General features: G+C 41.9%; 1 pseudogene across 1 annotated transcript; it reads left to right on the top strand.

Moving 5' to 3' along the window:
• Positions 1 to 338: 338 nt before the first annotated feature.
• Positions 339 to 27,934, top strand: LOC308667241 (annotated as a pseudogene). The gene is made up of 8 exons (XR_014028813.1): positions 339 to 1,593; positions 12,999 to 13,037; positions 21,803 to 21,844; positions 22,504 to 22,569; positions 23,811 to 23,867; positions 24,425 to 24,463; positions 26,350 to 26,472; positions 27,882 to 27,934. The product of XR_014028813.1 is annotated as an uncharacterized misc_RNA (transcript).

The following is a 27,934-nucleotide window of genomic DNA, read 5'->3' as shown; positions in this document are numbered from 1 at the left end:
ATGTAACACCTCTACTCCGCGAGCTGCATTGGCTTCCGGTTGCCCTCCGGGTGAGATTCAAGGTGCTGGTGATGACCTATAAAGCCCTAAATGGCTTGGGTCCGGGATATCTGAGGGAACACCTGCTGCCGGCATCACGTTCCCTTCGTCCAGTGCGCTCCCACAGGGAGGGTCTTCTCAGGGTGCCACCGGTAAGAGATTGCCGGTGGACGACACCCAGGGATAGGGCCTTCTCAGTGGGGGCGCCTGCCCTTTGGAACCAGCTGCCAGTGGAGCTGAGGACTGCCCCCGACCTCTGTTCATTCCGCCGGGACCTGAAGACCTGGCTCTTCGAGCTCTCTGGCCCAGGCTGAGGATTAATCTTATTTTAACTGGGGTTTTATTTATGCAGGGACAAATATAATTTTTTTAAAATTTGTTTTTAACTTTTGTATCTTGGTTTTTTAATCACCCTGTAAACCCCCCTGAGTCCTTCGGGAAAGGGCGGTATATAAATGTAATAAAATAAATAAATAAAAATAAATAAATGTGAAAATGGTCATAAGACTTTTTTTCAGTGGCCATAACTTTGAATGGTCACTAAGCAAATGGCTATATATCAAAGACTACTTGTATGCCAAATAAGTATAAATTAGTAAAATACTGTCCATTGTGCAGATGAAACTATCTATTTAACTCTGGATTTAACTCTGGAAGCACTAACTATGCCTAGAATCTTGCAAGTGTGGGATAATTCAGCAGTTCTAAAGTTCTATATCAAATTTCCATGGTCTGCACTATAGATGTATGAGTCTGCAACTGACTGGAAAGGTGGGAATTAAAAGTCTGGGAAAGATTCTGGCTTCTTGAAATTTAGCATTTTTCTTTGTGTCTTTCAGCACTGATAAACAACTTCACCTAGGGACATCCAGATATTTTACAATATTTAAAGACAGAAAATAGGTTTAATACTTGGTTTAATGAATGAAAGAAGAAGCTCTTATTATTGAAGTATCAAAGTATTGTGCAACACATTTCCAATAAAAACAACAGTTCCTAATTTCCAGAGATTTGATAGCCAATAGAATATTATCCTCTTCAGGATGAGTGCAAGGTATACGTATGTTTTTATACCATATCAAGCTTGTCTGTATTGAGTCTTAAAAAACAAATTTCTAAAAGTTGGGAATTTTCTTTGAAGGGAGATTAGTAAAGAAAAAATTTGATCCAGGCCTCTCTTCAGGGCTGCTAGCAGTTTGATTCCTCCCACTTTCTCAATGTAAATGACTCTTACTACGTATTAGTTAAGGGATGATTCTTGCAACATCTATGTGTGGGTGTTGCATTAAACAGCTGCTAAATGTTAAAATAGTTTGTGACTGGATTGTGTTTTGTTCCCACCTTCCTTGTTAATTGGACATTTAAGGTATCTACAAGGTTTGAAGGTGTTGTAGTTGGAGAGATACATACTTTACTAAGAATTTTTTTGTTTAATTCTAATACCTTTGCTTCATATTATAAAAATAAAAGCCAAGACATGGTGAAGCTGCCAGTTGTTTTTTTGTGCATTGGATACATTCTGTTAACTCTTGCAGGTAAGTTATTAATTCTTTGGTTTTGGTGATGGATACTATGTGTAATATTGATGTAATTCTAGTGTTTTTCTAAAACAAATTATTTTAGACTCAAGTTATATCAAAAGCCCATTTCTGTATTTCAAGGTTGATAGGAAACTGATGTACCAAGTCGTATGTTAATTTATCTCAATAGCATTAATATGACAATTGAACCTATGGCATTTGTTAACCACTGACCAATATTGAGTGAGACTATTGTCAGAGACTGTATACCTTCCATAGCTGACTTCAGATGTATGTATATGTTTAATTATGTGTAGGTGAAGCTGTGAATGAAAATCAGTAAAATGAGTTGTAAATTTTAAAAAGTGATCTATCATTTGTTTCTGGTGTTCACACCATTACATGACAATTTCTAATCTTCTAGTTTGAAGCAATTATTTAAAAACGTAGTAACTAGACAACTGCAGGCATAATTGGATGCTACTGATTTTTAAAATAGTTTTTATCTATATTTTAGATTTTTAGAATGAAAATTATCTTGGTTGCATAGACAATAAAGCTGTTGTAAAACAAAAGCCCTTCAATACTTAAACTTTTCAACACTTTTGGTGCCAACGATCGCAATCTTGTTTCGTATGAATACAATTTGCACTCATATTTTCCCTTGTAGAAATAAAAATCTCTAATTTGATGTTGGGATCATTTTATTTCCTTTTTGTACCAAGTTTATTAAGGATAAGATTTTATGATGTTTTAACATGGCATGTCAGAATATCTGCTAAATAGAAGATAAACTGAAATTATGAATATCTTTCGAATGAATTCAATCATCTTTGGAAACCTATACAGTACAGGCAATATTCATTTAGTTTTATTTCACTGTAAGCCTATCTACTGAAATACTCAAGCTGATACTGTATTTTACAATGCAAACAATCCCATCATGATATATTCATTACTTAAAATTATCAAGTTGATTCCCAAATTATAACAATACATTCATGTATAATTTACAAAATTATCTTAGTTTTTATTAGAACTTTGGAACACAATCCAAGTTAATAGGCATAAACAAAAGTGCCAAAACAAATGTACCTTTCCAGATATTAAAGAATTTTAGTTCCCATAACTTACCTCAAGTAGGTGATCATGAGAGTTTTATTCAAATAATAACGTTAACAGCTGTAATATGTAGTATCTACATATTGACTGTAGTATCTTCTCCATTCAGCAAAGCTACAGCTTTTCTACTAGCAGTGATAGAAAAAGAAATAACTCACATCTGTCTTCTCTTGATTACAATTCGTAGTTATTTTTGTCAGATACAAATAACCAGGAACAGGAGTTGAATTCAAGCACTAAAAATTTATTACATGCTACCTATACATAAGAATCTGATCCACTAATGGTCAAGCAAAAATGGCACTAATGGTCAATGGGATTCACACGGGGCTGGATATAGTTTTTTTATGGAAGACCAAAGATTCCAAACTGATGCAAGTTGATCTCACCATTGGGTCAGCCTGCTCATCTACAATTTTGTTAATGGAAGATATGACAAGTTTAGTAAATTATTAAAATCTCCAAAAAAAAGAGTCTCTGAATAAAAGGTAAATGCTTCTCAGTGCCCTCTGAATTTAAAAAGTGTTAATCTTTGTGTAAATTTGTTGGTCTGTGACCATAATAAATATTGATAGATTGTATAAATTTGATTTCAGCATACAGCTTTGATTGGAAATCTGTCTGATGTTTTTGATCAAGTTTCTTTAACTACACAGTCTGAAACATTTAATGACTAAGTTTAAATTACTAAAGTGTTTTGGAATTTCAACTTTTTTCTAAGCTAAAAGAAAAAAATATGGGAAAAGTATTGCAGCTGTTTCTGTTTATCTACAGTGGATGAGAATGAGGAATGGGGATGTTAAAGAAAAGAAGATGGTTAATGTGAATTTGGTAAAAAGTAATCTGCAGCCAAATGAATCTAGATTCTTATTTCTAAATGTTTCATCCTTTAAGCATAACACTCATTAAGTCAAGTATGTGGACTTTCTAGTTCCAAAATAATTGCATTGGGAGTTGCCTTTTTATGTAACTACAGTTGTGAATTTCACATGCAGAGACAGATCTGCATGCAGGCAGTGTGCTTTACAAGATATATTCTTTCTTATAAAACATAATAAATGGTGTATGTTTGGTAGGGAATTTCCATTTCCCTTCCTTTTCTACACATGAGCCATATATCAAAAATACTTCTCATATTTGCTGTATATCTTATATTTCCCACCCTCTATCCTTGATTCCTTCTGCCAACCTAGCAGTTCGAAAGCACATAAAAATGCAAGTAGAAAAATAGGGACCACTACGGTGGGAAGGTAACAGCGTTTCGTGTGCCTTTGGCGTCTAGTCATGCCGGCCACATGACCACGGAGATGTCCTCGGACAAGCGCTGGCTCTTCGGCTTTGAAACGGAGATGAGCACCGGCCCCTAGAGTCGGAAACGACTAGCACACATGTGCAGGGGAACCTTTACCTTTACCTTTACCTTTACCTTATCCTTGATTCAGTCTTGACTATTAAAGATAATGCTAAAAGTATTCATTATCTCTCACAATAATACCTTAACACAAGGGTGTCAAACTGGTGGCCCATTGGTTGGATGTGTCATGCATAGGCCATGCCCACCCTGGCTCCTCAAAGGCAAAAAAGATGCGATATGTCACGATACATCATGTGATCTGTAACTTTGAAAATATCAATTATATTATCATAAGATCACATCATTTTATTTTTATAGCTTCTATGCCATATTGATATCTTCACGACTCCTCCCCAAATCATAATGAGGCATGACTCAGATAACATGCCAGTGTTATTAATAGATACCATATGTTTAAGTATACACAGTCATATTTTATTTGTGCCAAAGATTGCTCTAGTAATTTCTAAATCTATGTAGAAATTTTATTTGCTTTCCCTCCAATTACATCAGTGCCCATTTATTCCTTCCACATTTCTATAATCTTTTTGAGTTTTGGTACCTGACAGCTTGATTATTATTTTAGTCCTGTTTTAATCCCAGAGCTTTCTCTTTTTTTTTATTAAAAAGTTTTAGAATACATTTTATCTTTAACAAACAACAACAAAAAAGAAAAAGAAACCCCCCCAGCCCCCTTCCCTCCCACCCTCCCCAACCCTCCCCAACCCCACCCTCCCTTTCCCCTCTCCCCCCCACTTCCCAGAGCAGAATACAGGGTATAAAAATACAAACAATCATAATCTAGCTTACGCAAACAATCCTGAACTATATAGACTATCGAGCTTTAACTCATATAGATAAACTCCAAACATATATATATATACATCTTCCAAACTTAAAATTTTTTTATATAATCACATCATTCTTATATTCTATTACCTACTCCAATATTGCCCATAAAAGTATTACAAATTAATTTCAATCACACATAAAACAATTTATATCAGTTTTATAAAACTATTCTATCCAACTAAACTTTAACATACTAAAACCAAGTTTATACAATCTTTCCTTCTAATGTATTATACAACTTAAAATACCATACATTACCTTCCAGGCTTAAAACTTTCCATCCAAATAACAAAGCATAACCTACAGAATATCAATAAACACTACTACAAATCTTCCCAATTAAATTTTCATAATCATCTTAAAACTAAAGCAACACAAAATATTATATAATTATTTTATAAGGGTGAAAAATGAATCCCCAAATACTTAATCCTTCTAGCATCCTTATTACATTATTATCTCTTGCAATTATGCAACTAAATCCTCAGGTTTGCTTCATTCTTCCAGAAGCAGCACACCTCTTCCAATTTCTGGCCTTCTCCCATGGTGATGAAATTTGACCCACTCCTGTAGCTTTCACATCTGTCTGCGTTAACCCTTCAACATCTTGTGGATTCTCTCTGGAACGTTGAGGCTCTCTGTCACCTTTTTTCTTTGTAGACTCCAAAGACGGTATGGGGACTGCTTTTAAAACATTACTGTAAAAGTCACGTGCCTGAATCACCGTAGTAAAACAATGCCTCGTGCCTTCATAAGTCACCACCATACCCTCTGGTATTTGCCATCTAAACTTAATATCACGTCGTCTCAATTCTTGTGTCAAAAAAGCAAATTCCTTCCTTTTTCTTAAAATTCTTGCAGGAATCTCTTTTAAAATCAAAACTTTTTGCTCATCCATTACAAAATCAATATTATAGGAGGCCTGGATAACTTCATTTCTAATCTTTCTCTTTGTAAAATAAACCACCACATCTCTGGGTAATTTCCTTTGTCTTGCAATCCACGAATTAACACGGAAGATTTTATCTATATCTTCCATTATTTCATCTGCTGGTCGCTCCAACACCCCTTCCAAAACCTCAGAAACCATTTTCATCAAATTTTCCTTAGGATTTTATTTTAGGCCTCTGATTCTCAAAGCAAACTCCATCTGAGAATACTGTGTCGAAATCAAATCATAATCCATTTTCTCTATCACATTTTCAGTTTCTGTCATTTTGGCTTCCATTCTAATATCATTTTGAACAAGATCTTCCACTCTTTCATCCAGAATCTCAATGCTTTTAGCCATATTTAACATTACAGATGTGATGTCTGCTCTTATTTCTGCTAATTTCTCTGTAAACTTCTCCTCCAACTTTTTCTCCATTATCTCAACAAATTGTTGCATTTGCTTTTCCATAGTCTCTTGCAGCAAACTCTGCAAATCTTTTACTGTAAAAGCTGATACAGATTCAGATGCAGAGGACAATGAAGTTTTCACCGAAGACTGCTGCCTCAGGGCAGGAACTTTAGAAGATATAGCCGCCATTATCACCCTCTATTGTTAACTACGCACTTTCACTTGCAGATTCAGCAAAGTCCATTGAGTTAAAGATCAAAACATCATCTTCACGAAAATCTCCTGCATCGCTCTGCCTGCGTCCTCGTTCTCAAAAGCTCTTCCTTGCTAGCAGGGATGGTTGCGAACGCCCTGTTCTGCTCCAAAAAACCCGGAGCAGAGGCGCCTCACAGTCCGGAGCATGCCCAGGCTTCGGGGGGGGCTCAATCCTTCAGCCGCCAAAACTCTAAGTTCTGGCGGCCCCGGAGAGCTCTACCCCTACCTGGACGCTCACCCCCTCCTCTTCTCCCGAGGTGGGGGCTTCCGAGCTGCCGAACAGCTGATCGGCGCTGTTTTCGGCGGCTCTACGGAGCCGTGAGGCTGACAACGAAGAAATGGCTGCCTCCGGCGTCGCCTTGCCATCCGGAAGCCCAGAGCTTTCTCTTAACTAGACCAATTTTTCACAGGATCAGTGTTTTCATACTCACCATCAACTATTTCTTCCAGAGCCCATTATTAATTATTATTGTATTTGTGTCTTTCCATGCTGCAATTCTAGTCCATTATTGTTTTGTAATAGGGAAGAACTGCACTGTTATTGGTGGTGTCCTATGCAGCAACTTTCCCCACAGTTATGAAGATTCAGCAACATTAGTTTTTCATTTAACACTTTTTTCAAGGGTTCAATTCCAGATTATAGTGCTGGCCAACATTTTCTCAGTCCAGTAACCAATGCTTTTTGCCTCTGCATTGGGTACAATTATATAGGTCACATTTTTGTCAATTCCATATTTTATGAGCCTCATTCATGCCATCTTGTGAGTGCTGTCACCTTGGTGTTGAGTAAGCAATCTAAATAGACCAATACATCATTCAACTAGCCAATAAGGGAATACAAAAAATATATAACTCCAAACAGTATTTCCTTGACCAATTCTGATCCTTGTCCTGCATTTGCTTTTGCAATAAAAAACAATTTATTAAATAGGGACACTGGAGGGGGTAAAAAGGCAGCCAGTGTTTGGCAAATGGCAAAGAGTCAGACTGACTGGAAAAGAGGAGATAGTGGCAAAACACAATGGTGTCCTGACTTCAATTTGGGGCAGAGGGAGTTGAGAAGAAGAGTAACTTTGATCCAATAGGATACCATCCATCCCTCAACTTCAGAAGTTTGCACTTTTCTTTAGTGCAGCATCTAACTGGCAAAGATGTTCATAGAACACTGGAGTCACACTTGACATGGTGGGGACATAGGAATAGGCCTGCCTCTGATACAGTCTCTACATGTCCATAATATAACTGAAATCATTGGGCTGACAGATAAACCTTGGAAATAGAATCTAGAATTTTGAGATTAAGGGATTCCCACAGAATTTTGAAAGCCTGCCAAAACCTCTCCTGACTTCAACTTATATTGTATTTAAGCCAGTTGAGAAATATTTCTTTGGAGTTTCTTTGACAAATCAGATTTTTTTTTCTAATAGCTCTGTGCTTCGTCCGCTGAAGAAGCACGCGAGACAGCTGGCTAACGAAAACCTTTTATTGTCAGGAACCGGGCGAGGAACGGACTCACAGCACCTCTATTTATACCCCCAGCTGGCCGCCAGGCGACCAATCAGAGCTGTGCCGGTTTCCCGCTTGTCGCACGGGCCAATCGGCGGTGGTGAGCTTTTGACAGCCCTCGGCTGTCAAGCTGGGTCGCGCCTGCGCAGTTTCCTACAACTTTGACAGCTGGGAGCTGTCAAGCGGTTGCGCTTGCGCAGTGGCTACCGGCAGCTTTGACAGCTGTCAAAAGCTGCTGAAGTGTTTTACCTCATAACTATTTACAGGTGGTACATAACCATTAACAAAACATATTAATACACAACGCCCCTTACCCCTTCCCCGAACTGGTGGGGTAGTCCTTCTGGTTGTTTTTTAGTCGTGTGCCCCATTCATAATCTTGTAAGTAGGCCGGCGGTTTCCTGGTTCTCTTCGAAAGACAGAGGGGCGCTGCTGTAGTCGGCTCTCTTTCCCCCGGTTCTGGATGCGCTAGTTCTTGGTCTGGGTCTGGATCCTGGGCTTCGTGGGCCCCTTCGTTAAGTGTGTTCAGTGGGGGGTGCGTGTTAGTTCCTGGAGTGGTGCAATGCATTGAATTTTCCCCGCTCCCCCTTTCCCCCCAGTTTTGTGGGCTGTGTTGTCGCAATTGATCAATGTGTCGTCGTAGGTGGCAGTTATTACCGGCATCAATTATGTATGATAAGGGTCCAGTTTGTTCAATTACAACCCCCTGAATCCATTTGTTCCCTACCGCATAGTTTCTTGCCCAGACAGTTTGGCCGTTGGCCAGGGTTCTATGAGGAATGGGTTGGTCTGGTTCTGCCGTTGTCCTATCCGGGTGTAATCTGTCAAGTCTAGTCATAAGTCGTCTCCCCCAACGCAGTTCCGCTGGTGATTTTCCGGTGGTCGTCCAAGGGGTGGTGTGTTGTGCCAGTAAGAATTGCGCTAACTTGCGGTGCCAGTTTCCCGTGACGATTTTCCGAAGTGCATCTTTGGTGGACTTTACCATAACCTCAGCCAAGCCATTTGACGAGGGGTGGAACGGAGTCGTGGTGATGTGTCTAATAGAGTTCTCCGTGGTGAAAGTCTGGAATTCACGGGAAGTAAATTGGGCGCCATTATCGGATACCAAGACATTGGGCAGGCCGTGTGTGGCAAAAAGTACCTGTACTGTGGCAGTCATAGTCATGCTACTGACTGGCACGACCTCCAGCCACCTGGAGTAGCTGTCAACTACTATTAAAAATACCTGTCCTTGAAAGGGTCCCGCAAAGTCTAAGTGCACCCGGGACCAGGGATTTTTGGTTGTCTCCCATCTGTGGACGGGGGCTTGTGGTTGTGCGGGTCTGACAACCTGGCAGGGGTAGCAGCCGGCTACATGTGTCTCGATTTCTGTATCTATGCCCGGCCACCAGACGTAGCTCCTTGCTAATGCCTTCATTTTAACTGTACCTGGGTGCCCGTCATGTAATGTGTTCAAAACCTTGGGTCTATGTTTTTCGGGAACTACGACCCTATTCCCCCACAGTATGCACCCCAGGTGTGATGAAAGTTCCGTTCTCCTCGAGAAATATGCTTGGAACTCAGGACTGGGGGATTTGGATTGCCATCCAGAGGCAATCCAGGTTAATATTCTGCTAAGGATCTTATCTTTAGCTGTGGCGGCAGCGATGTTTTTAGCTGTGAGGGGGCATTCTGGTAATTCTAAGATTGCTAAGATGTTGCCAGCTGGAGCGGGGTCGGGGTCTATTATCGGTAGGGGAAGTCTGCTTAATCCGTCAGCATTCCCCATTTCCTTCCCCGGCTTGTGGATCAATTTGAATGAATAAGCAGATAAAAAGGTAGACCATCTAAGAATTCGGGGGGATAGAATTTGGGGTGTCTGTTTATCCCATGTGAAAATTCCCAGTAGTGGTTTGTGGTCTGTGAAGATGGTGAATTGCCGTCTGTAGAGGTAGTCGTGAAATTTTTTCACGCCGGCAACTATCGCTAAAGCCTCCTTGTCAATTTGAGCGTAATTGCGCTCTGGTTTGGAAAGCGTTCTGGAGTAAAACGCTATTGGCATTTGGGTTCCATTCTGAGTTAAATGACTTAGAACTGCCCTGATCCCGTAAGGAGAAGGTTCGCATGCTAAACATAGGGGCAATTCATCTTTGTAAAGTGTTACAGTGGAATTACTGGTGAGCAAGTTCTTAAGGAGCTGGAAACTGGAGTCATGCTGAGGAGATCAGGACCATGGGGTACCCTTGTCAAGTAATCTGTGCAGGGGTTCAGCGATGGTTGCCTTGTGGGGCAAGAAGGCATGATAAAAATTTAGTAGCCCCAGAAAGGCTTGTAGCTCCTGTTTGTTTTTAGGAGTTGGTGCAGTTTTGATGGCTTTGATTTTTGAGTCAGTGGGGTGAATTCCCCACGACTCAATTTTGTATCCCAAAAACTCTGTTGATGGTACCCCAATAGAGCATTTATCTCTTTTTAATTTAAGTCCTGCTGCCCTGAACCTGCTTAGAACTTCCCGCAATTTGTTTGCCAAATCCCCTTCTGATTCTCCTGCAATAAGTACATCGTTGAAGTAAAGGATTCCCTTAAGGGTTCTTTCCATAATTTCCTGGAAAATTCCTGGGGCTGCGGATATGCCAAATTGTAAACGATTTACTTTGAAAGCTCCGCGGTGCGTGACGATGGTCTGTGCATTTGCAGTTCCCGGGGTGACAGGTAGTTGCAAATACGCCTGCGCCAAGTCCAATTTCGCAAAAATGGCGCCGGACCTAATGGCTGCGAGGACGTCTTTCACTGCTGGGACGGGGTAAGCGTGCGAATTCAACGCTCAGTTTAGGGTGGCCTTATAGTCGGCGCAAATTCTTATTTGGCCGTTAGATTTAATTGGGGTCACAATTGGTGTTTCCCATTCACCCCCTTCGACCGGTTCTAAAACTCCTAGATTAACGAGTCGGTCCAGTTTGTTCTCAATTTTGTTTTTGAGCACGAACGGAACTCTCCTAGCTTTTATTCTTATCGGTAATATTTCGGGGTTTAATTTTAGTGACACTGGGGGGCCTGTATATTTTCCTAACGAGCCATCGAAGACGTCTGCGAACTGCTGGCAGACAACTTCAAGGCTTGTGGACTGAGTTGTGTTAATTCCTGTTAACGCGATTCCTAAAGCTTCAAACCAGTCAAGACCTAGCAGACTGGTTCGGTTTCCCTGCGTTACTAGAATCGTTAGGAGTCCCCTGAATGTCCTAAATTCCACCAGAATCTTGGCTTTTCCCTTAAGTAGGATTGGGGTTTTTTGGAAGTCGGCAAGGTGTATGCTGGTGGGTTGTAGGGAAATTTGCTGCCGGCTGCGGCTGCAAATGCTTTTATAAGTCTTCCACAAAATGAGGGAGGCCGAGGACCCTGAATCAACTTCCATTTCACAGGGAACCCCATGTAGCAGGACATTGATTTTGACCTTTGGCTTTAACACTAGATGGACCGCCCCCGCCGTGTTGGGGTTTTTATTGTGGATTTTTATATTCTATTGTTTTAGCTCGGGCTCCTATTTAATTCTTTTTTAATTTTTGTACTCTGTATTTTTATATGTGCCCTGTTCACCGCCCTGAGTCCTTCGGGAGAAGGGCGGTATACAAATACAATAAAATAAATAAATAAATAAATAGTTCTAATTTGGTTGGCATGAAATGCTTACTCAGTTCTTCCGTGAGTTCTGCATACGGTATGGTGGCGATGGGCTCTGGACTGAAAAGTCCCACGGCCACGTCGTACACGGCTGGTCCGCTGAGGCAAAGGAGCACCGCTGCCTTGGCCCGGTCGTCCGTGATCTTGTTGACCAGCAGGAACCCTTCTACCTGGCCCCAATGCGACTCCCAGCACTCAGGATGGCGAATGTTGAACTCGCGGATGTGGCCGAGGTTGGCCATACTGTCCCGGTTGTGGGTACTGCTTCGCGGGCGTTGAGGAAGTTGTACTTCCCACCGGTGATTTCAGCTGTGACTAGCTCCGAGCCGTGGAAAAAAATTTCTTTTTTTCCTCGGCTAGTGACTTCAGCTATGCGAAGCAGTATATCCCACCTTCGTCGCCAGTGCTTCGTCCGCTGAAGAAGCACGCGAGACAGCTGGCTAACGAAAACCTTTTATTGTCAGGAACCAGGCGAGGAACAGACTCGCAGCGCCTCTATTTATACCCCCAGCTGGCCGCCAGGCGACCAATCAGAGCAGTGCCGGTTTCCCGCTTGTCGCGCGAGCCAATCGGCAGTGGTGAGCTTTTGACAGCCCAGAGCTGTCAAGCTGGGTCGTGCCTGCGCAGTTTCCTGTGACTTTGACAGCTGGGAGCTGTCAAGCGGTTGTGCTTGCGCAGTGGCTACCGGCAGCTTTGACAGCTGTCAAAAGCTGCCGAAGTGTTTTACCTCATAACTATTTACAGGTGGTACATAACCATTAACATAACATATTAATACACAACACTCTGCATACCCCTAACCTCAGTCACACTGTTATTACAGAATACCATACTCTGGGTCCATCAATCATGTATATGACCTGTCACAAAAAAATAAGATGTAATTCTTTTTGGAAAAACTATAGTGGGTATTTTCTCACCAGCATCCATAATCAGAAAGTATTTTTTTTTTGCTCAGCAAAAAGTGAATTTGCAGTGAATTCCAGCTGCTTATTTCAGATGTCTCAGATGTATTCTATATGATATGCAGTATCTGTTTAATATTCATATAACTGAGTTGTTGGCTACTGAAAGCTCACTGAACGTGTTTTGAATTTATCTGCTATTGATCAAAAATCTTTTGGACATGAGATTTTAAGACTAGATTTTAAGATGGGCAAAAAAGGAACAGGATCCATCAGAAAATATATTCAGGAACTGAGTAAACAATGCATTGTTCCTAGGATGCCATCTCACTATGAGATATTACCATATATTACCATATACAATATGGCAATATTTTTACAGGTCAACCTATGGAAAAAGGGGAACAAGATGTTTTTAAACTCTTCAATGTTTGTGTTTCTTTTGATAGACAATGACGATTTTGACTTAAAAGATGCTCTTGACCCAAGTAAGTATATTAGAAAATAAAAAATTCTTACTGAACAAGTTAAATGTTTTCATTAAACTGAATTTTGTTTCAGCTTATGTCAAAGGTGGGTAACATTATTCTCATGGCAACCAGCAGATAGATACTTCTTTTCATGCCCACTAGACTTCCTGCATCACTTGATTTTTATTTTTATTTATTTTAAAATGAATGGGATTTGACATTTTGCAAATCCAACCCTTAGTCGTATAACATCCTAATAATTTTCAATACTGGTTCACCACATGTGCATCCCATAAGGATTCTTAGAAAATTAAAATGATGAATGACTACAACTAGACCTTTGTTTAAACAATGTATTCCCACCAAATCAGATATCAATCAATATTTATTCTGTCAATACCATTAATATGTCACAAAATTTTAAACATGTGACCGTGCGTGCTGCACTGGACACCGAGTAATGCACTAATGCAGTCTCATAAGATTGTAAACTTTTAACATTATTAAGTGATTTTAGCAATATTTATATACATTAATTCTGTTAAAGACCAGTGGAACAGCTTGCCTTCAGAAATTGTGGGCGCTCCATCACTGCAGGTTTTTAAGAAGAGACTAAACCAGGGGTCCTCAAACTTGGCCCTTTGATGACTTGTGGACTTCAACTCCCAGAATTCCTCAGCGTGCCTGGCTGAGGAATTCTGGGAGTTGAAGTCCACAAGTCATCAAAGGGCCAAGTTTGAAGACCCCTGGACTAGACAGTCAGTTATCTGGAATGGTATAAATTCTCCTGCTTGAGCAGGGGGTGTTCTGTACCAGCCTGCTACCGGCCCTGCAGAAAAGGCAGGCACAACCCCTTTTACAAGAAGGCAAGAGGCTGGAATTAAGCCTGCCAAATTTATTAACATAAAAAAACCCAGAGCAAAGAGAGCAAACACGAACCATGAAACAGGAGCTTTTCAAGCGGTTGCCTTCAGCAAACCAGCCCTCCCACGCATTCCCCTATTATACAGTTCAGGGCGTGGCTTCTCTGCCTCCTTCCGAGGTGCCCCATTGCCTTCCTCTGTTTACTCCTGATCGACTGCCTTCTGCGTCGGGCGTCGTTGAACAGGGCCAGCTGTGGGTCATCTTCATCCACGCTGTCAGGCTCACACAGCTGGGTCTCCGTCGTGACCATATGGGAGGGGCCTGGCTGAGGGCTCTGTGGAGCCTCAATATTATTCTCAGCAAGCTCTTCAACACCCCCCTCCTCCTCCTCTGAGTCATCCGACCCAACTGCCGAACCCACAGGCTGACCCTGAATCACAACACTATCCCGCACCGCAGGGCCCTTCCCCCGGGCCTGCCGATCCGGATGCGGTCGGGATGTAAATTGTTCATGAAAAGCGGTCACCAAAGCAGGGGCATGAACGGCGGTCGCATCTTCCCAGGTGAACTCCTCTGGTCCGTAGCCTTTCCATTCAATCAGGTACTGGAAACGACCTTTCAGCCAACGGGAGTCCCTGATGCTGCCGACCTCGTACTCGGGGGTGCTGTCTCCATCACGAGGTCCTGATGGGGGAGGTTCCGCTCGGCGGAGTGGACATGCCGGTTGCTCGGGGACCAACAGAGACCGATGAAAGACTGGGTTCACGCGCAGGGAACGTGGCAGAGTTGAGCGATAGGCAACCGGATTGATGACAGCCTCGATTGGGAACGGTCCTAAATATCGGTGATCTAACTTTCTCACCGGCCGTGTTGATGGTAGGTTCCTGGTGGACAACCAGACCCGATCTCCCACCGATAGTGGAGGCGTATCCCACGTTGACCGATCAGCAAACTGTTTGTAATCGGCCTTGGCCTTCTCTAACTGACGTCGCACCAATCGATGGATCACCTGTAACTCTGCCATGAAGTCGTTCGCTGCTGGCTCCGGTGAATCCACAGGAGAAAGGGGGAAAAAACGGGGGTGATATCCCACATTGGCCAAGAACGGTGTCATCTGTGTGGAGGTGTGCTGCAAATTGTTAAATGCAAACTCAGCTATGGACAGATAGTCCACCCAATTGTTTTGCTGCAGATTGACGTAGCAGCGCAGATATTGTTCCAGGATACCGATGACCTTCTCGGTTCCCCCGTCAGTTTGAGGATGATGCGCGGACAAGAGGCAAATCTTGATATCCAACGCATGCATCAACTCCTGCCAGAAGCGGGCTGTAAACTGGGCCCCCCTATCAGAGACGACTCTATCAGGGAGGCCGTGCAGCCGAAACACCTGAATGAACATACGACTAGTGGCATGGGCTGACGGTAAGCCGTGACAGGGGATGAAGTGCGCCATCTTGGTCAGCATGTCCACCACCACATACACTGTTGTAAAACCAGAGGATGGGGGTAAATCCGTCAAGAAGTCCATGGACACAGCTCCCCAGGGTCTTTTGGGTGTCGGCAAGGGGTGCAGTAATCCAGGCGGGGCCCCTGTCGCTGACTTGGCCTGCCTGCATGGGATGCAAGAGGTGACATAGGACTGGACGTCGTGTCAGACTCGGGGCCACCAGAAGGTACAGGAGACCAGGTTCAGGGTCTTGAACAGGCCAAAATGCCCCGCCGCCGGGTTATTGTGACACTGGCTGAGGATGAGTCCCCTGAGCGGCCCTCCCGGAACGTAGACCTGGTCACGATAATACAAGAGTCCAACTGTGACCGTCCAAGGAGAATCTGGCCCCACCTCCTCCTTCTGCTGAGCCACCGACACCTCCTGCTACTGTGCCTCTCGGATCCGAGCCCTTATATCAACCGGCTCCTGCACTGCAGCAAAAGACTCGACGGGGATCACTGTCCTGGGCAGAAGCTTGTCTTCCACTCGGGAATATTCGGGCTTCCTGGACAGAGCATCCGCTCTTTGATTGTGCCCGCTAGGTATGTACCGAACTCGGAAGTCGAACCTCACAAAGAAAAGAGACCACCGGATCTGGCGTTGGTTCAAATTCCGAGCGGTCTGCAGGCTTTCCAAATTCTTATGGTCCGTCCGGACCTCGATTTGATGCCGCGCTCCCTCCAGATGATGCCTCCAGGCCTCGAATGCCACTTTGATGGCCAGCAACTCCTTCTCCCAGATTGTATAATTGCGCTCCAAAGGGTTCAGTTTTCGTGAATGGTACATGCAAGGGAAGAGGGTACCGCTGGGCGTCATTGCCTGGAGTAACACCGCCCCAATGGCAATGTCGGAGGCGTCCGCCTCCACGATGAACGGCCGTTGCGGGTCAGGATGCTTCAAGATGGGCTCCTTCATGAAGGCTTCCTTCAAAGTCTGGAAAGCCTGTTGTTCTGGAGCGTTCCACTGGAACCGAGTCTTCTTCTGCAGGAGCCGGGTGAGGGGGGCTGTCAAGGCAGCAAACCCAGGGATGAAAGTTCGGTAATAGTTGGCGAACCCAAGAAGTCGCTGAACATCCTTCACGTGACACGGGGGTTGCCAACTCTGCAAAGACTCAACCTTACTCGGCTCCATGGCGATGCCCTCAGGAGAAATGCGGTGACCCAGGAAATCGATGGTCACCCGAGATGCGGTGACCCAGGAAATCGATGGCACTTCTCCAACTTGGCAAACAGCCGATGTTCTCGGAGTCGCTGCAGGACCTGAATGGAGATGCTGATGTTGCACCTCACGCGATGGGGAGTAGATCAGGATGTCATCCAAGTAGATCACGACAAACTGATCCAACAAATCCCGGAAAATGTCGTTCATGAAATGCTGAAACACGGCGGGGCATTGGTCAGGCCAAACAGCATCACCGTGTGCTCAAAATGTCCATAGCGAGTACCAAACGCCGTCTTCCACTCATCACCCGGCCGAACCCTGACGAGGTTGTAAGCTCCACGCAGGTCCAGTTTCGTGAAGATCTTAGCCTCCCGGAGTCGGTCCAAGACTTCGGGGATGAGGGGCAGCTGGTAACGATTGCGCACCGTGATGGCGTTGAGTTTCCTATAATCGCAGCAAAGCCGCAATTTGCCAGACTTCTTTTTGACGAAGAGCACGGGTGCAGACACTGGCGAGGACGAGGGCCGGATGAAACCGTGAGCCAAATTCTTCTCCAGAAAGTTCCGCAATGCAGCCAACTCGGGGTCCGACATGGAGTACAAACGCCCCACTGGGAGGGGCGCATCAGGGACTAAATCAATGGGGCAGTCATAGGGCCTGTGCGGGGGTAATTGATCCGCCTCTGTCTCGCTGAACACATCAGCAAAGTCAGACAGTTCGGGAGGCAAGGAAACCCCTGGGGAACCCTCCACCTGGCCGGCACAGATATGGCGGGAGTGGTCCACGCACTGCAAGCTTGGGAAGGTGACCAAGTTCTGTGACCAATAGATCTGTGGGTCATGCGCCCGGAGCCACGCCAGTCCCAAGACCACGGGGAAATGCAGATCTGAGGTGATATAGAACTGGATGGCCTCCACATGGGAACTGATGGCCATACATAATGGTTGCATGGTGGCCGTAATTGGCCCAGACAGGAGCACTCGACCATCAATAGTCTCCACTAACATGGGCAGATCCACTGGGCACTGGGGAGCAGCCCATTTGGCCACAAATGCTGAGTCCATAAAATTTGTAGTGGCCCCAGAGTCAATTAAGGCATGGACTGGAATCCCCTCTGGCTTGCCAGGAAGGATCAGATGTGCCTCCAATATCAGATGCCGTGGAGGTCCACAGACAGCATCAGAAAGACGTCGCTCAGTGTTGTTGTGGGACGCCTGATCTATCACACTGTCTAGATCGGGCTCGGGGCGTTTCCCGACAGAAAAGTAGGGGAGTTTCTTGGGGCAGACTCGGTCACTGATGCCCGCTGTCGCTTCTTTGGGCAAAAAGCAGCCAAATGCCCAGGGTCCGTGCAGTAAAAACACAACCCCCCAGATCGTCGTCTGTTCATTTCAGTCACCGATAGACGAGACCTGGTGGCACCCAGCTCCATTGGCTCCTCCCTTTGAGCTGGGGTCTCACACACAACAGGGGCTGCAGGGTCTGTGGGGTGGCACGGCGACTCCTTCGCTGCTGCAACCGAGCATCGATCCGCAGGCAGAGATGGATCAGCCCATTCAGGTCTGAGGGAATATCCACACGGGCCAGCTCATCCAACATCTCCTCCGACAATCCATCCTGGAAGGCATCCACAAGCGCAGCCTCATTCCAGGCGGAATCCTGGCTAAGCAGCCGAAAATCGCTGATGTAGCCCTGCCTCAGAGCTTTCAGGCGACGAGTAGCAGTCTGCGTCTTTATAGGGTCCTCATACATCAGACGCATATGATCACAAAACCCCACAAAGTTGTCCAACAATGGACTAGGTTGAGCCAGCAGAGGCGTGCCCCAACGAGCTGCATCACCCGAAAGAAGGCTTAACACAAACCCCACCTTATCCCAGTCAGTGGGGAAATCAGTTGCTCTCACGCTGATAAAAAGCTGGCATTGTCCCAGGAAAGCAGGAAACAGTTCTGGATTGCCAGTAAATTTATCCGGCATCGCAACTTGGCATTTTCTCCTGGGTGGGGGTGATGGTGGGGGTGCAGCATGGACCTGAGCTTGCAATTGAGCCACTTGAGCTGCCAGCAAAGTGAGTTTCTGGGTGAGCTGAGCATTCTCAGCACGTAGCTGCTCCATAATAATAGTAAGGGGTGGGAGGCTGAAGGCAAACTGTTCTGTACCAGCCTGCTACCGGCCCTGCATAAAAGGCAGGGACAACCCCTTTTACAAGAAGGCAAGAGGCTGGAATTAAGCCTGCCAAATTTATTAACATAAAAACACAGAGCAAAGAGAGCAAACACGAACCATGAAACAGGAGCTTTTCAAGCGGTTGCCTTCAGCAAACCAGCCCTCCCACGCATTCCCCTTTTATACAGTTCAGGGCGTGGCTTCTCTCTGCCTTCTTCCGAGGTGCCCCATTGGGCGTCGGGCGTCATTGAACAGGGCCAGCTGTGGGTCATCTTCATCCACGCTGTCAGGCTCACACAGCTGGGTCTCCGTCATGACCAGGTGGGAGGGCCCTGGCTGAGGGCTCTGTGGAGCCTCAATATTATTCTCAGCAAGCTCTTCAACACCCCCCTCCTCCTCCTCTGAGTCGTCCGACCCAACTGCCAAACCCACAGGCTGACCCTGAATCACAACGGGGCTGGACTAGAAGACCTTGAAGGTCCCTTCCAGATTTCTATTCTATTCTATTCTATTCTATTCTATTCTATTCTATTCTATTCTATTCTATTCTATTCTATTCTATTCTATTCTATTCTATTCTATTCTATTCTATTCTATTCTATTCTATTCTATTCATTTTAATTCCATTTATATCCCGCCTTTCTCTGAAGACTCAGGGCGGCTTACAAGCTTAGCAGTAGCCTTCATTCTATGTATATGCCTGCTTATTAGGGCTTTCACACACACCCCAAGCGGCATTATTACAAAGTCAGCTTAATTGCCCCCAACAATCTGGGTCCTCATTTTACCTACCTCGGAAGGATGGAAGGCTGAGTCAACCTTGAGCCTGGTGGGATGCAAACCTGCACTAATTGCAGGCAGCTGGTGTTACTTAAGGAGGCATTAGCCCACTGCTCCACCAAGGCTCCTCATTTGGAGCCCAAGACTTAGTATGGTCTATTCAAGCCAAAAGTTTGGACACCAGTGATCGAGCCTAATGTTTTTCAAATTTGGCAACTTTAAGAAATGTGGACTTCAGCTGCCAGAAGCCAGCTGCGGAATTCTGGGAGTTGAAGTCCACACATATTAAAATTGCCAAGATTAGAAAACAGTGATCTAGCCCTAAAGCTCTGCTTTTTCCTAGTATGTTACCACATACGTACAGCCAAATATGAACTATGGCTGACCCTATTTAAAATTTCAAGACCAGCCAATGTAAGCTGTACACACTTGCTTCCAAAGAATATAAATACATACCTCTTCATAAAAATGATCTTTATTTATTCATATTGTTGTTGAATAATAAAATAATAATAATAATAATAATAATAATAATAATAATAATAATAATAATAATAATAATAATAATAATAATAATAATAATAATAATAATTTGGGAGGGATCTTGGAGGTTATCTAGTCCAACCACCTGCTCAGGCAGGAAACCCTATAACATTTCAGACAAATGGCTGTCCAATCTCTTCTTAAAGACTTCCAGTGTTGGAGCATTCACAGTTTCTGGAGGCAGGTTGTTCCACTGATTAATTGTTCTAACTGTCAGGAAGGTTGCTTCTCTCTTTGGTTAGTTTCCATCCATTGTTTCTTGTCTTGCCTTCAGGTGCTTTGGAAAATAGCTTGATTCCCTTTTCTTTGTGGCGACCCCTGAGATATTGGAAGACTGCTATGATGTCCCCCCCCCTTGTCCTTCTCTTCATTAAAGTAAACATACCCAATTCCAGCAACCGTTCCTTGTATGTTTTAGCCTCAGTCCCCTAACCATCACCAGTCCCTCTTCTCTGTCCCTCTCTAGAGCAGGGGTGTCAAACTGCCGGCCCATGGGCCGGACGCGTCACGACAAAACCGCGCCCACCCTATTGCCGGCAATGGGAAAAAAGCTCCGATACGTTGCACGACATCACATGACATCGCGAGTTAGACATGTCTGTTCTAAAGTCTTAACATCTTTTTTACATTATGGTGACCAAAACTGGATGCAGTATTCCAAGTGTGGCCTTACCAAGGCATTGTAAAGTGGTATTAACATTTCACATGATCTTGATTCTATCCCTCTATTAATGCAGCCTACCACTGTGTTGGCTTTTTTGGCAGCTGCAGCACACTGCTGGCTCATATTTAAGTGATTATCCACTAGGACTCCGAGATCCCTCTCGCAGTTACTACTATTGAGCAGGGCACCTCCTAAACTATACCTGTGTATTTGGTTTTTCTTGCCTAAATGTATAACCTTACTTTTTTCACCACTGAATTTCATTTTGTTAGATAGCGCCCAATGTTCAAGCTTGTCAAGATCCTTCTGTATCTTAAGCCTGTCTTCTGGAGTGTTGGCTATTCCTGCCAGCTTGGTGTCGTCGGCAAATTTGATGAGTTCCCTATCTATCTATCCTGCATATTCATATGCATCTAATTAGAGTGATAGTAATATAGCATATTTCATAACATTCTTTACTAAGCAATACTGCATATAATATATTAATTTAGGAACAATTATCAAATACAAAAAAATATTTGTCCAGGCAATCTTAGAGATAAAGTATTTGTGGAACTGAATATATCTTGAAGGTAAATTCCCTTTGGTTAAACTTTCAGATATTCAGTATTTGATTCTTGTCATTTTTTTAAATTAAGAGACCTGAAAATTGCATCTCTTTGAAAGGAACTTTTTTCACAGGAAATTATATAAATATCAACTCAATCCCACAGAATAGGTTTAGGAACAAGCAACCTTTACTCTGCATTTATAAAAACTTTACCCAAGAGAGCAAAAGGGAATAGGAGTGTGATTTCTGGCTTGATTTTCAGCCATTGATAAGTTTGTAAAGAATATTGGAAGCTTGAAATACCTCTTTTATTTTTGTTCCTCCTGAAAATAATGAATATAAATAGTATATTAATAGGAATTAGTAGACATGTGACCTTGGGAATTTAGGGGACCTTAAAAGTGAAGAGGAGTTCAGTTGCCCAGCTTGTGCTAATTCTGAGGGTTTGTTTCCAATAAGGAGAGGATAGGATTGTGTTGTTAACATCACAATGAGTTTTAGAAATGACAGCTAGCCTCTTTTTTGATAATCTTAATAATACAGTAATGTTCATTTACTTTGCTTAGATGATAAGAAGCCTTCTGAAGCAACCAAAAAGCCACCAGGGGGTAAGCATTAAATTGCAGCTGCTCAAATAAATACCACAATGCTAAAGCTTTCTTTGTGCCAGATCTAAAACTATAACTGAAATGTTCCCAATGCCCTTTAACGAGTTTTTCCTAATACTGTATACTGCTGGTTTGAACATTGTAACCCTTTTTGGAGTGGTTTTCTGTTTTTTCCAGAGTGCAACTCCTTCTTAATTCTTAAAGATGAATGCCATTTTTTCCTGTCCCTTTCCATCAATTGCCCATTCCTAATAGTTATTGTAAAAAGGTAAAGGTAAAGGTTCCCCCGCACATGCGTGCTAGTCGTTTCCGACTCTAGGGGCCGGTGCTCATCTCCGTTTCAAAGCCGAAGAGCCAGCGCTTGTCCGAGGACGTCTCCGTGGTCATGTGGCCAGCATGACTAGACGCCAAAGGCGCACGGAACGCTGTTACCTTCCCACCGGAGTGGTCCCTAGTTATTGTTATAGTTATAGTTATTGTAAGGAAAGGTAAAAATAATCTTCCAGTATTGATAACAAGAATAATAATTGGCATTTATGGGCATTGTAATTCAAGGTATTTTTCTGGATAAGAATAGATTAAAGAAATGTTTATTTTTCCTAAAGAAATAAAATGTGTGATAAGGAAATTTACTGTATATCTGGAAATATTTATCCTAGGTAACAAACCTCGACCTCTCTTATATCCTGACCTTAGACCATATTCAGATAATCATGGAAATGGTGGTAAGAAAGGAATTTGTGTTATTTAGATCTATCTATCTATTTTTCTTTCCACTGGTTTGATTGTGTTTATTGATTTGTAATATGTTGATTTAAGAAATTCCTTTAATGGTGGCAATGTCAGTAGCGGCACCATTGGAACTGGTAACATTTGGTTTTGTTGTTAAGTTTTGAAATTTTTAGCTACCTTTCCACTCTTTTCATTTAAATCCATTGATCAATATTATTGGAACATATTGATCAGCAGTTCTAATTTAATTTTTAGTACTTTAAAGAAAGTACTGTTCATGTAATCTATATTAACTAGGTTGTAAAGTAGATGTATGTCATCAGATAAAGGGAATAGTATGTCAAGTTGAGCTAAACCTCTCCTGAGATTGAATAGTATCCATGTGAAATATGAATGTCTATGCAAGAAAGCCTGTGTGGCAGTTGGCTGCAGGAATTTGCATGACCTGGAAAGACCAAGCTGTGTAACAAGGCCACAACAATTTCTTTTGGTGCTGCTTTCTTGCAAGATTCCTCCTTACCTTTCTTTCATTTTAGTTATCATGCATAAGAATCTGCTTTGCTGTTCTGCATGATTGCTTAAGACTCTGCTTTTGACCATTTACATTTTTAGATATCTGTAATGTCAGCTCTGCCTGGCTTGTCTTGGGGGCTTCACAAGCATCCTGCCATTAAAAGAAGAGGGGGAGGAGGATGAAAGGAGGAAGAATGAAAGAACAATAAAGCTTTGTATACGTGATAGGAAATTGGGAGGGGGGTGAATGACAGGTGAGAAGGAGAAGAGCAGCTGGATCCTGTTTGTACCAGCATTCAGTGGCCAGGCACCCTGAGAAATATGCGGATTACCCCCAAACATCTCAGAATTCTCAAAACATCTTGGTGAGCTTCAGTTGGCTGAAAATGGTCTGATCATGGGGGAGTGATGGGCTGGGGCAAACCTACATTTTATTTTTGTATCCAGCGAGCATGGCAATTTCAGAGCTAGCTTGACTTTACTGCAACCAACAATCTTAGTAAAAGAATCCTTTGCTCTAACCAAATGGAGTCGAAGGCTTTTCTTTCCTAAGGGATCTGACAGGTAGTTTCACATCAAATACCATCAAACCATTTGCAAGACACTTCAAGATGCATTTTGGTACATCAGCTTATATTTCAGATAGATTCTGAATTCCTCAAGATGGAGAAAAGGAGAGTATGAAAGACAGGGAAAAGAGTAACTTTTTTTTTCCTTTTAGGTGCTTTTAATGACCTAGATCTTAATGATGGGAAATCTTTACCTTCACGCCCAGCAGGTAGTGTATAGATTTTTTTTCAGATGATTCATGTTCCTCTACTTTTGCAATGTGGCAAAATAATTTAATTGGTAGATTTGCTTTTAACAAACATTTTAATCCATAATAGGCAGTTTGAAATTCATACTTTGACTTTTATAGACGTCTGTTATATAGGGAAAATTGCCAAGATTCTCAATATTATCATTTTATAGTCTACTATTCAATATGTAAACAGATCATAACATATTACGGCATCAATAGAATAACATACTGATGAAATGGAAAGCTCAGAAATGGTGTCCGATGTCATTGAAATAACATGCATGCTCATATTGCCACATGAATGCTGCACTTATGTCCTTAGGTCCCAATCTCTGACACAGGTTAGAGTGCCCCCATGAATTGTTTTTTATTCCCTCAACTTTCTTTATTCTCTATTTTGAGGATATATTTTCTGTAATATATTTTTGAATATTTTTGATATTTGGTACTTTTAGTACTTGTGGTAGTGTGATATTTTTGGTTTTTTTAATGCTTCTGTTCCTGAAATAACCATGTTATTGACTCTATTTTAGGCGAGAGAGAACAAACTTCAGATCAGGGTGGAAATATGGGTAAGAGTTTGTATTTGTTTTGTTTTGCTTTTGTGTCTCTGTGATTATTTAGAGTCGAAATTTGTAAATAGTAAATACTGTATATTTTTAAAGTATATTTTATAAAGTAACTTTAAAAGAAAAGGTAACTGGGGGTTCCTAGTCTGGAAGTGGCAGAGGACCACTTAGTTGGAATAGTTGGAAAAAGATTATTTTTTTTATAAATGTTTTATTAATTTTCTATTTTCACAAACAAGTGCTCAATAGACAACGTGATGACTGAGTCCATTAATAATTTGGTGATACATGTAAGTTTTTTCAACTAGGTCCAATGTTACACCCACCAATACATCCTGTCTTCTTCTGGTAATAACAATTTTTCCGCATTAAGCAAATACAATTCTTATTATTGTTAGTAAACATACAATTGCATATCAACATTTGTTACATTTTTCTAATAATATCAATAATATCAGTCCATTCTTTTTTCCTTAGTTCACATATTAAACAAAAAATAGGGTAGTAGATCCCCACAGAAATAGGAGCTTTTTAGTAAGTATGAATGAGTTTATTTAATTTCTTTGTTTAATCAGCTGGGTTTTTTTTCCTTCAATACTTTAAGGCTTAAAATGTTGCTCCCCCAGGTATAGAGAAACTGTTTTCTCAAAAAAAGGGGGGAGAGAATTTTCAAAAAAGTCCCACAGGCAGGCAGTTAGGGGGATAGAAAAGGAAAGGTCTCACCCAGGTCCTTCAGATTGCTTCGTTGTGCTAGTTGGTGCTTTTGGCTTTCAGCAGGGAGCGGCTTAGTGATCAGCCATGTTGATGGCCGGTCTCTTCTGCTTCGGGCCAAAAGGAGTTGCTCTGGATACAAGCAGAGGGCTGCCGCCCTTCCACGATCGCAGGAGTGTCTCCTTGTGGTGGTCACCGCTCCAGGGTGACTTTCGATCCTTTTCAGGGTCCTCCAAAGAAGAAAGAACCAACGGCTGGGAGGGAGCTCTCCCTTGTGCGTCCGAAAGCGCCCTGCACACAAACTGGAAGCCCCAAAGTACTTCCTTAATTTTTTTCAAAACTACTATGCTTGCAAAATTAAGTTCAGTCCTTTCACTAAGCAGATAAGCAACATCATATTTATTTCATTTTATTTCAGTCTCCAGTTGAAATCCAGCCAACACCCAAGATTTTGCTCTGTTTGTTTGTTTTAATGCAGGAAGAAAGAAAGATCAGGATATATCTTGTGGACAGGTTGAGAAACCAGATTCCAAATCGCTGATCCTCTGGTTTCTCACATATTGTTTCCAAAAGAAAAGAAATCATCAGGGAAAAATGGGTTTGAGTTGTAGACAAAGTAATTTCTTGCCACTAGACCTAGTCAAACATTTGGGTTGTAAGGTTTTTCTGTTTTTTATTCTCTCCATCTCAAATGGCAACATCATTCTAATTTATTGATATTTACATGATTTGGGTAATGATGAAATTTCATCATCAGTCCTCAACTTACAACCATTCATTTAATGACCATTCAAAGTTACAATGGCACTGAAAAATGATTTATGATCATTTTTCACATTACGACCATTGCAGTATCCCCATGGTCACATGATCAAAATTTGGATGCTTGGCAATTGGCTCATATTTATGACAGTTGCAGTGTCCCAGGATCATGTGATCACCTTTTGCGACCTTCTGATAAGCAAAGTCAATGAAAAGCCAGATTCATTTAACAAGCATGTTACTAACTTAACAACTGCAGTGATTCACTTACAGCTGTGGCAAGAAAGATCATACTATGGGGTAAAACATACTTAACAACTGAAATACTTAGCAACAGAAATCTTGGATTCAATTGTGGTCATAAGTTGAGGACTACTTGTGGTGGTATTCTTAACTTATTTTTTTCCCCTCCTTAGTTGACTCTGCTACGACAGCTCAGATTACATCTCCTGTTGTTGCTGTAGCTGTGATGCTGACCTTTGGGGCCATAGCTGGCTATACTGCTTATAAGCAGAAAAGATACTGTTTTAAACCAAGAGGTAAAACTGATTGCTTTAAGTGTTATAAAGTCTCAGTAAAATCAATACTGGATGACATAGCTTAGATAAGACTTGAGGATATTTTAATTATATATGGGACATGTTATATTAGAGACCAGTCTCTTCTCACAACAATTAAGGAAGACTTACAGTATTTCCAATGGGATCAATCAATCATTTTTAGTTAGTCTTACTTTTATGATGGAAGGGATGAAAGAAAATAAAAAGCTAGCCTTTTTCTATGAATGTTTTCTAGAAGAAAAATATCAAGATTCTGTGCTAATACTTTTATTTTTTAGTCTGCTGCTATAGAAACAAATAATAAAATTTCATTCAGTAACCACAACTCATTATTAAGAAAAAAATAAATAAAAGCTTAATTTTTAAGATCCACCTGTAAAGAATGTTGTTTTTTTCTTTCTGTAAATTATATTTTGAGTACTTTTGTCAAGTTAAAATTTCTGTCTAGTCCATTTGAATAGTTTTTTATATGCCTCCTTAAAGAATTGAGAGGTGTCAGAAATATGTTTTAGATATGAACCATTAATAAGGACATTTGACTGAATTTGTGCCTAAGCTTCTTGAGCATGTGTTCTCTCTCAGGTACTCTCTTAGATTGAAATCCAAGACAAACTTATCTTACACTTCTCCATCCTGCATGGGTCTAATCCCTAAAGGCTACTGCAACAATCCTATGCCTTTACTCTGAAGTAAGATCCACTGTATCAATGCTACTTATTCTCTTTTATATTTATATTACAGTGCATTTTTTACTCGAGAGTGAAGGTGTTTTCTAGAAAAGCCTCTTACAATGCACTTAGTCTGTCTCATTCACAAAATTTTATAAATGCCAGACTTAATTACCTTCCATCCTAGTCCATTATTTTTTCCATTGTTTTCTTACCAAGAAATTATGTTTTTGATTGAACTAGCACAATAGAAGCATCTAGGAATATATTTTGCATATTATTTGTAATGTGTTGCACTATTTGTAACATAGTACCTTTTTTTACATGCACACTTACGTTTTAGATGGAGCAGTTGCCTAAACCAGTCAAAAATGATCTAAGAAATATTGAGTTCCACAAAATCATCAACAAATGAACGAACTGCATACTGTAATATCTATGATGCTGTTGCTAAGATTTTATGTAATGTGGCATTTTGTTTTTGTGTATAAAAACTAAAGAACAAACTTTCAAAACAAGAGATTGGTTAATGATACACACTGCTTCTACAGTGTATGAATAGTAAACATACACTATTATTTTTTTCAGTTCATACAATTTAGAAAAATTTTACATTCTGTTTATTTAAAATCATTGGATCCAAATGATCAGAATCTCAATTTCACTCTTAGTATACAGCCATTGGTTTATAGTTAAGGCTCTTTATGTACCCTTTTTCAGATCTTCAGGACTACTTAAAAATCTATGGGGTGATAGTTGCACTGAAATATTGA

The sequence above is a fragment of the Vipera berus genome (genome assembly GCF_964194415.1).
Source record: "Vipera berus genome assembly, chromosome: 4".
Taxonomy (NCBI): Eukaryota; Metazoa; Chordata; class Lepidosauria; order Squamata; family Viperidae; genus Vipera; species Vipera berus.
Note: the sequence above shows the minus strand (reverse complement) of the source record. Positions and strands in the feature narration are given on the sequence as shown.